This window comes from Mustela lutreola, chromosome 3 (assembly GCF_030435805.1).
Source record: "Mustela lutreola isolate mMusLut2 chromosome 3, mMusLut2.pri, whole genome shotgun sequence".
NCBI lineage: Eukaryota > Metazoa > Chordata > Mammalia > Carnivora > Mustelidae > Mustela > Mustela lutreola.
Genome location: NC_081292.1, coordinates 109,043,868 through 109,052,838, shown reverse-complemented (window position 1 = coordinate 109,052,838; position 8,971 = coordinate 109,043,868). Strand labels below are relative to the sequence as shown.

The 8,971-nt window shown below is 46.1% G+C and overlaps 1 non-coding gene across 1 annotated transcript; it reads left to right on the top strand.

Annotated features, from left to right (window-relative positions):
• The first annotated feature begins 307 nt into the window (after positions 1-307).
• On the top strand, positions 308-414 carry LOC131828322 (U6 spliceosomal RNA). Its single transcript, XR_009352347.1, has one exon. It is a non-coding gene; the product is annotated as a U6 spliceosomal RNA (small nuclear RNA).
• The last annotated feature ends 8,557 nt before the right edge of the window (positions 415-8,971 follow it).

The following is an 8,971-nucleotide window of genomic DNA, read 5'->3' as shown; positions in this document are numbered from 1 at the left end:
CATCCCATAACTGGAAGTCTGTAACTCTCACTCCTCTTCACCCATTCTGCCCATCCCCCACGTCCTCCCCTCCGGGGACCATCAGTTTGTTCTCTGTATTTATGGGTCTGTTTCTGCTTTTTGTTTGTTTGTTTATTCCTTTGGTTTTTCAAACATCTGGTTCTTATACAGGTCTTTGGAACATAACACAAAATTGTTTCGCAGAAGGGTGATACCAAGTGTCTTACGCACAAGACATTTATGAAGCTGCCTGTTATATCATACCTTTACCAGTGCTGGGTACTTTCATTTAAAAATTAGTAGTCTTGTGCTCACTTTGGTAGTACATATACTAAAATTGGAAGGATACAGAGAAGATTAGCACGGCCCGAGGGCAAGGATGACATGCAAATTTGTGAAGCATTCTACATTAAAAGAAAATTAATAGCATCTCGTTTCTTTGGTTATTGGTGGATTTGAATATTTTTATGTTTGTTATCTGGTTGTGTTTTTAGGGTGTCCTTTCTAAAAAACAATTCTGACACTTTGCTTTCCTACTTAGAAAGCCCCTGAGCCCCGCAGTGCCTACAAGTAGGATAAAGTTCCATGGAACGTAATAGGTATGAGCCACACGTTCTAACCGGAGACATCCTTTCCCGCTCCAGTTTGCCATGCAAAATCTGTGTGACCTTGGACCAGTCCCTTGATCTTCATTTTAATTCTCTCACCCACAAAAATAGGAAAAACAATACCAATCTCCTGGAGTCATCATGAAGATTAAATATAATGTCCTTTGTAAGGAACTCTGTAAAGTATAAAATATGGCTCTAGATCAGTCATTGTCATTTCTGTCATGACAACATACAAGATCTAACATGAGGGCCTCTGGGTGGCTTAGTTGGTTAAGCCTCTGCCTTTGGCTCAGGTCATGATCTCAGGGTCCTGGGATGGGGGCTCCTTGCTCATTGGGGAGTCTGCTTCTCTCTCTCCCTCTCCCCTTCTTCTGCGCACATGCGCTCTCTCTCTCTCTTTCAAATAAATAAATAAAATCTTAAAAAAAAAAAAAAAAAAAGACTGGTTGGGGCGCCTGGGTGGCTCAGTGGGTTAATGCCTCTGCCTTTGGCTCAGGTCATGATCCTGGGGTCCTGGGATCGAGCCCCACGTCGGGCTCTCTGCTCAGTGGGGAGCCTGCTTTCTCCTCTCTCTCTCTCTCTGCCTGCCTCTCTGCCTGCTTGTGATCTCTGTCAAATAAATAAATAAAATATTAAAAAAAAAAAAGACTGGTCATGGGGCTAATAGCCAATGTGTAATGAGAACCAACTTCCTACTTACCCGGGACGGTGCTCAGCCCTTTACATGTATGAACTCACACTAACCTCACAGCAGCATGGGAGGGAGATATCATTATGTTACTTTAATATATAAGGGGACTGAGGCACAGAGATGAAGTCACTTGCCCAAAATTATACCACTGGGAAACAGCTAAGCTGGAGCTCGAACACTGAACACTGCGCCCATCCTTTCTCTCAGGCCTCCTCATCCGTGAGCCACATGGAACTATAAGGGCCTTCCCTAACATACCACACCCCTTCATCCCTGTGCCTTGGCTAATGCTCATTCCCTTCATGAAGAGGTCTCTCCACCCCTTACCTCAAAACCACTGTTCACCCTTTATTGTCTGACTTAAATGTCCTTTGCTCTGGGGTACAGTCTGCCTCCCCTCACCTGGGTGGTGCACCATGGTCACTTACCCGTTTACCCCTAAATTGCTTAGCCCACGGTCTTTGTGCTTGTGTGTCCACATGTGTGTGTGCCTTTGTGTTTTGCTTGTAGGTCTAGCTCCCCATCTAGAGTGTGGACATCTAGTAGGCTTCAGTTTCTTTTTCCATGGACCCTAATTCTGAGCATAATGCCCAAGACCTAGGAGGTGCCCAGCATCTACTTGTTGCATGAATGAACAAATGGTGACCATTCTGGCACAGTGAGGGGTGAACGGGGGAGAGAACTAGGAGTTTTGGGGCTTTCAGGAGGCTTTCCTGCAATCTCTCCTCCCTGGGTTCTGCCTAGGACTAGTCCCGTAATAAAATCGGGGCTTCCTTTTATACTGGCCATTGACCCCAGCTGACATTCCATGCACAAATGCCTGTGGTCCCCAGCTACACTCCCAGATCACCCAGAGAGCTGCAGCCACACACTTGGGGGGTTGCATTCCTGCTGGTGGTGCTGGGGGCTGGGCTGCTTCTTATCAGCTGGGCTTGCACTTGATGTCCATAGGCAGCCAGAGGAGACACATCAGTACATGCGTTGGCCCCAGAGAACCAGCCCTTTTCGAACTTGCTTGTTGGCAGGGGCAGATGGCCATAGGCAAAGGCACCAGAGGTGACCCAGAGCAGGCTGCAAAGTGTTTGTGGACAAGGGGAAGGACAGAACTTAGCTCCTGGGGTTTTCAGGCAAGCTGGAACAGTGAGTGTAGTATGTACATGGAGGGAAACTCAGAACTAAATGTATGAGGTCAATATTTTAACACATTGTATTAGCTTCCCATTGTTGCTGTAACAAATGAACCCAAGCTTGGTAACTTAAAATAGCACACATTTGTTCTTTTGCAATAATACTAGAGGCTAGACGTCTGAAATGAGTCTCAGTAATTCCAAATCAAGGCATCACCAGGGCCGTGTTCCCTCGGGAAGCTCTAAGCCATGACCATTTGGTTGACTTTCCCAGCTTCTGGAGGCTGTTCTCATTCCTGGGCTTGTGGCTTTGGGTCACCTCACCTTTGCTCTCCCTGATTCTATCATCACATCCCTTCTCCCTCTTCTCTTCCAAATGTCCCTCTGCCTCCTCCTGATAAGGACACTGGTCATTGCATATGTTTGCCAGCTCCCACCCTGAACCAGACTCTGTACCGGGCTCTGTTCCAGGTCCTGTACCAGACTCTGTGGTATAAAGGTGGCCCAATCTCCCCTATGGGCCTGGAAGGGGAGGCAGGTTGAAGAGCAATGGCCGGCCATGTGAGCCTACTGTGACAAATGCCACAGGAGAGGCTTGCCAGCAACGGGGAGGGGCTGTCGCTCCTGATGACAGATGACAGAAGGGGTCACAGGGCAGTGAATCCCCTGAGTTTATTCTGAGTGGATGAAAAATGTTCCAGGGAGGCAGCGTGTGGGGAGACAAGAGTCAGAGCAAAGGGAGGAGCGGGGGACTCGTGCGTCAGCACAGGTGCATTTGAAACCTCTAAAGTGAGCGATTGGGGAGAGCTTATCCACATATCTGATTTTCTGTGATTCTGTAGCTCCCCTTGTCCAAGTGGAGATGCTCCGATGTGCTCTGCTCTGGACCACCTTTGGCCCCATCCTGCGCTCCCGTGGCCTTGCTGCTCACAAGAACATCTTTTCACTTTCTGCCTCCAGCTCCTTTCCCCATAGGACTGCTTGGGAGATGGGCACAGTCTCTCTCTCCTCTCCTTCCAGGTGTGCCCATGCACTAAGCCCCCTTGGCATCAGGTCCTCCAGAGCATGCCTCCTGGTTTCCCGTGCAAGCCCATTAATGCCTGACTCCCAGGAGACAACTCAGCCTGCACAGCAGGTGCGAGCGCAGATCCTCTGGTTCTTTGGAATGTTTCCATTGAAAAGCTCACAGGCAAAATTTTTGTAGAGATTGTGAACATTTGACAGTGAGGACTGAGTAAGGCCCAGGGCCCGAGTGGAAGCAAGCATGTAACACTGGGCTTGTGGAGTGATGCATCTCCTCTCTCCAGCAGTATTTTATCTGCTGAATTCATTGTATGGGGGCTCGAAGCTCCTTAGAAATAATGAGGACAGTCCACGCATGTCAGAGAGGAAGGGTGGGCATACATCCAGAAGCTAGCTCTCAGCAGAGACCACAGAGTCTTGGATTAGAACCCACCATGGTGGAAGGAGGAGTCTGACTCAGGAACATTCTGGACTCACAATCTGAGAACTGGATGGGGAGCAGTGATTCCCGGTAGAATGGGTGTGTTTTGAACTCACCCTTGAGCCTCTCACCTTGGTGTTTGTTACAGAGGAGTAAAAGGCTTACAAATTAAAATAAACCTGCAATTAAAGATACAGCTTTAAGGGGCACAAACAACTAAGTGTGGGATCCCCGTAAAAGTGCAGAATATAGGACGGGGGGGGGGCGGGCGGTGGGGGGTAGAAGGAAGAGGGCTCCCACCTTCAAGTGCAGAGTGATAGACCCCAGTGAGGAGGCAGGGGCCCAAGGCAGTGTGGGAGGTGGGAAGTAGTGGCAAGGGAGAGAGCTGGCCTGAGGGCAGAGCACAGCCACCAGTGGTGGTTGGGGGTGGGGTGTAGTAAGGACAAAGAGGAAGCGACTTTATAATCCCTCCGGGGTCCCTCCCTGGACCCCGCCTCTCTCCCCGTGACCCTGGTTTTTTAATACGGGTTGTTTGGTTCTACCTGCTGTGAAGGCTTTTGAGATTCAGATGAAATCAAGGTCAAGGTGCTTTGGAAACTTTCAGGTGCTTCGCACATGTAAAGCCAATGGAACTTATTAAGGGATTGTTCCTGGGGCGTTGTATTTTCAATTTGGTGGAGAAAGTGGTAGATAAACAATTTGCTTTGAATGTGAAAGCTTTTCTTTTTTAAATTTTTTGATCCAGAAACACTGGAAATTTTGGTGGGATCCAAGTCTCCATTCACTCACCCATTTATTCCTCATTTATGCAACGCATGTGTGTGCTGCTCCTGCTGTGGGTGCAGGTCTGGGCTGGGTGTGGCACTGCCTTTGGGAACTTGACTCCCAGAGTGTGTGTCCCCCGTCCCCGCCAGGGTCCGTCTCACCAGGACTCCCTCCCAACAGAGAGTTGGGGGCTGCCAGGAGGGCAGGGCCTGGCCTAACAGGGTATTATAGAAAGGGTGTCTCTTTCAGGCCCCGGGAGCCAAGGGTGTTAGACCTGGTGAAAGGGTGTTAGGCCTGGTGCCTAACTGCGCCTTTTAAGGGCTGCTGACAGCCTTCATTAGCTAGCATTAGGACAGGAGTTGTGATAATCACCGCTGAGTGACTGTAAACACGGAACCTCCCTGAAGAATATTCAGAGCATCAGGCAACTTGTTAGCTTTTGTCTGAGCTGGAGAGAGGAAAGGAAGTTCTGTGGGAGAGAGAATTTACCGTAGTAAAAACAGAAAATCAATCGTATGGTTCTAATTTAATTTTAATTCACATTTTTATACGTGGAGTTTGTTCGAAGGGCTGACGTTTTGCTGTGAAAATCTATAAGGGCTGAATTGTCCTCGAATTAGAAGATTTTTAAAAGAAGTTCTTTGCCACTGGGTTGCAATTTGTTAAAACAAACAATAGCATAACCGCGCTGCAATCGGATGCCAAGATATTACTGGACTCAGCGAAAATCAAGTAATCTTTTTTAGGTTCTATTCTCTCCCAGCTAAGCTCCCCAGCAACGTCAGGAAATGACAAATTGCAGGATGAATCTAAGAGCAGTGCCTTCAAAAATACAATAGTTATACAAGCCATCTATTGTTAATGAAGAATATAATGCAATTTGCCTGTCTGCAATACAATTATGCAAATCAAAGGAGGAACTATCCCGAAATCTCTTTACATTCCGATTAAAATGAGATAATTTATCAAACAGAATATTACTGATTATGTTTATGTGTTGCACATTAATCCTGTTACAATAATGTATCCTTCTCCTAATGTAATGGATTTGTGCAATCTAACAGAAAATGACTTTTATACTATCCACAATTATAAGAATATTCAAAGCATATCCATCCCCGTGCAATAGCACATGTCTACAACTGTACAATAAACCTATTAAAACAAGCAGAGCTTATGAATGTAACCTTCATCCCAATAAAGATGACAGTACATTCAATTTTATTGTACTCATTATGGGAACAACTCCATAGATGATAAATACTAGGAGTAAATTAGTTTAACCTTCTTTACTTTTTTTTTTTTTTTTTTTTAAGAAAAAAAAGTGGCCTTTAATCCATGGCGTTAACGTCCCCCTCCCCACCTGGATTTTCCTTCGGTTGGTCAAATATGACATCATTTCGCAGAAATCTCTCATAAGTGAGTTTACTCTTATTCTACCTCTTGACAGGTGTTTGGATTTGGTACATTTCCACAGGTCAGGGAATTTACACACTGTATCCCTCCCTTCCCGTGCTGGATGTGTTCACGGGTATTGGGAAATATGCATGTTCTGGATGGGAATATGACTTCAGCTGCAGTCATCTAGAGGGGCACAAGGAATCCCGGTTCTAACTTGTACATCAGAGCCAAAAACTAATGAGTAGTATTGTCAGGAAAAACAAGAGCCCAAATAATTGGCGAAGATCTCACTTGCACTTCCGTTGCCAAGGATAATCACTTTTGCATTTAAACTAAACTCTTCCACCCTGACGAGAGTCATTAGCATCTGACAGTGAGTGATAATGTGCTTAAATTTCACAGCTCTTGGCCTTGTCTGCATTGTCAACACTTCCCACATGCCTACCTGCACACTAGGCTTACAGGTTGACTTAAACAAATGTTTATCTTTTGTGGTGAAATTGTAAACCCCAGTGTTTTGCAAGTTCAAAAATTGTTCCCCTTGCCTTTAAACACCTTTAAGCCAGTTTTGCTGCAGGTTACACCTGAGGTATTATTTCCCCCACAATGTCAGGGTTCTCTTCCCACTCCGATTAGGTGGACCTGCCATGTCAAGAGAGCACAAAAACTCCATGAAAAGCAACATTTTGGGGCACCTGGGTGACTTAGTGGGTTAAGCCTCTGCCTTCAGCTCAGGGCCCCGGGATCGAGCCCTGCATCGGGCTTTCTTTTTCTTTTTTCTTTTTTTTCAAGATTTTATTTATTTGACAGATCAAAAGTAGGCAGAGGAGCAGGCAGAGAGAGAGGAGGAAGCAGGCTCCTGAGCAGAGAGCCCGATGTGGGGCTTGATCCCAGGACCCTTGATCATGATCTGAGCTGAAGGCAGAGGCTTTAACCCACTGAGCCACCCAGGTGCCCCTCATCCGGCTTTCTGCTCAGCAGGGAGCTGCTTCCCCCCCCTCTCTGCCTGCCTCTCTGCCTACTTGTGATCTCTCTCTCTCTCTCTCTGTCAAATAAATAAATAAATATCTTAAAAGAAAAGCAACATGTTTTTCACTGCTAACTGGCTGAGTGTGCACTCACATTCACACAATATGAACACAAGATATGACAGACAAATCTATCAGCCTTCGCCTCAGCAGGACAACATTTATTCTAACTGTAAAAGGGTACTTGTTCTGTTGTAGATAGGGGTGAGGAAGGAAGGGAAAGGGGAGGAGAGGAGAGGAGGAAGGAAAGGAGGAAGAGAGGAAGGGTGTCAGTCACTGTGTAATGAACAATGGTTCCTACAGTACAGGAGAGGCAGAGTAGTGGCTGATAGGCAGTCTCTTTTCATGGTTTACCAGTTGGTTTGGGGAGCCATTGACTTGTTTCCCCTCAAGTGTGGACTGTCCCAAGTGGAGACACTTGATGGAGGAATGCATATTGCCCTGGGGCTATCTGGGCCTATTTTCACCCCTGCTCAGGAGGCAGCCGAGAAGTAGTTCCCACTCAGTAAGATTTCTCAGGCTAGAGCAGGGATATCTGGAAGCTTAGACCCATTAAAAATGGGAACATTGAAGATGTAGTCATAACAGTGGAAGTAAGAAGTCTGAGGGACAGCACATATGGAAAACATCAATCTCCCTGCCGGCCGAGGGGAAGACCGTGTGTCCTTTTTAGACTCCAATGGGGTAGAAGGTGGACTTACAGCTAAGGGTCGGAAGACAATGGCTGTGAGAGAACAGGATTTTGAGGGTGTTCTAGACTCATCACAGTCCTGCCACTCTGTCTGAATGTGCTGTGGGCACAGATATATGTTTGCTCTCAACACAGTTTCTTTGGCTCTATAAGATGGTTCCTTTGTCTCCAGCTCCACTTCATGTCTACTGTGTCGAGAACAAACACATGTCTGGTGGAAGACGGAAGAAGGACATCCTGAGCAGCGTGAACAATGGCAAAGAGTTCATTTCTGTATTCGGTAAATATTATCTGAGTGCCGACTGCATGTCCAAGCGATGTTCTTGCCACTAGGTGTATATCGGTGAACAGAAAGACATGGATTTCTACCTTCATAGAGATTACAATTTTAGGGGAACAGAATAGACAGTAAATGAGTAAACGTATAGTATGGTAGGGACGCCTGGGTGGCTCCGTGAGTTAAGCATCTGCCTTCAGCTCAGGTCATGATCTTGGGGTCCTGGGATTGAGCCCCGCATCAGGGCTCCTTGCTCAGTGGGAAGCCTGTTTCTCCCTCTGCCTGCTGCTCCTCCTGTTTGTGCGTTCTCTCTCTCTCACAAATAAATACATAAAATCTTAAAAAAGACAAAATGAAACAATATAGGATGGTAGCTGGAAGCAAATGCTGGATTAAAAAAAAATAAAACAGAGTGAGAGAGATCAGTCTTGAGTTTGGGATCAGGGCCCACAGTCTTAAAAGGAAGTACACTTCTGTTGTCAAACTTTAAAGAATATATTTGCTTTAAATAAACCAATCTGTCTCGTAAAGGCCTTTGTAGCCATGGAAATAGGTAACTAATTAACATTTCCATAAATAAGTGTGAATTTGGATACATGCGTCCTTTAACGGGTCTGTTGCCAACTGGTAACTACCTAGAGATTTCATCTGAAATAAAGATGCAAGAAGAAAATCTTGATTCCTTGATTCCTGGACAATGATCAATAGTTTTTTTTTTTTTTTTTTTTTTTTTAAAGATTTTATTAATTTATTTGACAGAGAGAAAGATCACAAGTAGGCGGAGAGTCAGGCAGAGAGAGAGGAGGAAGCAGGCTCCCGCCGAGCAAAGAGCCCGATGCGGGGCTCGATCCCAGGACACTGAGATCATGACCTGAGCCGAAGGCAGCGGCTTAATCCACTGAGCCACCCAGGCGCCCCTGATCAATAGTTTTAATT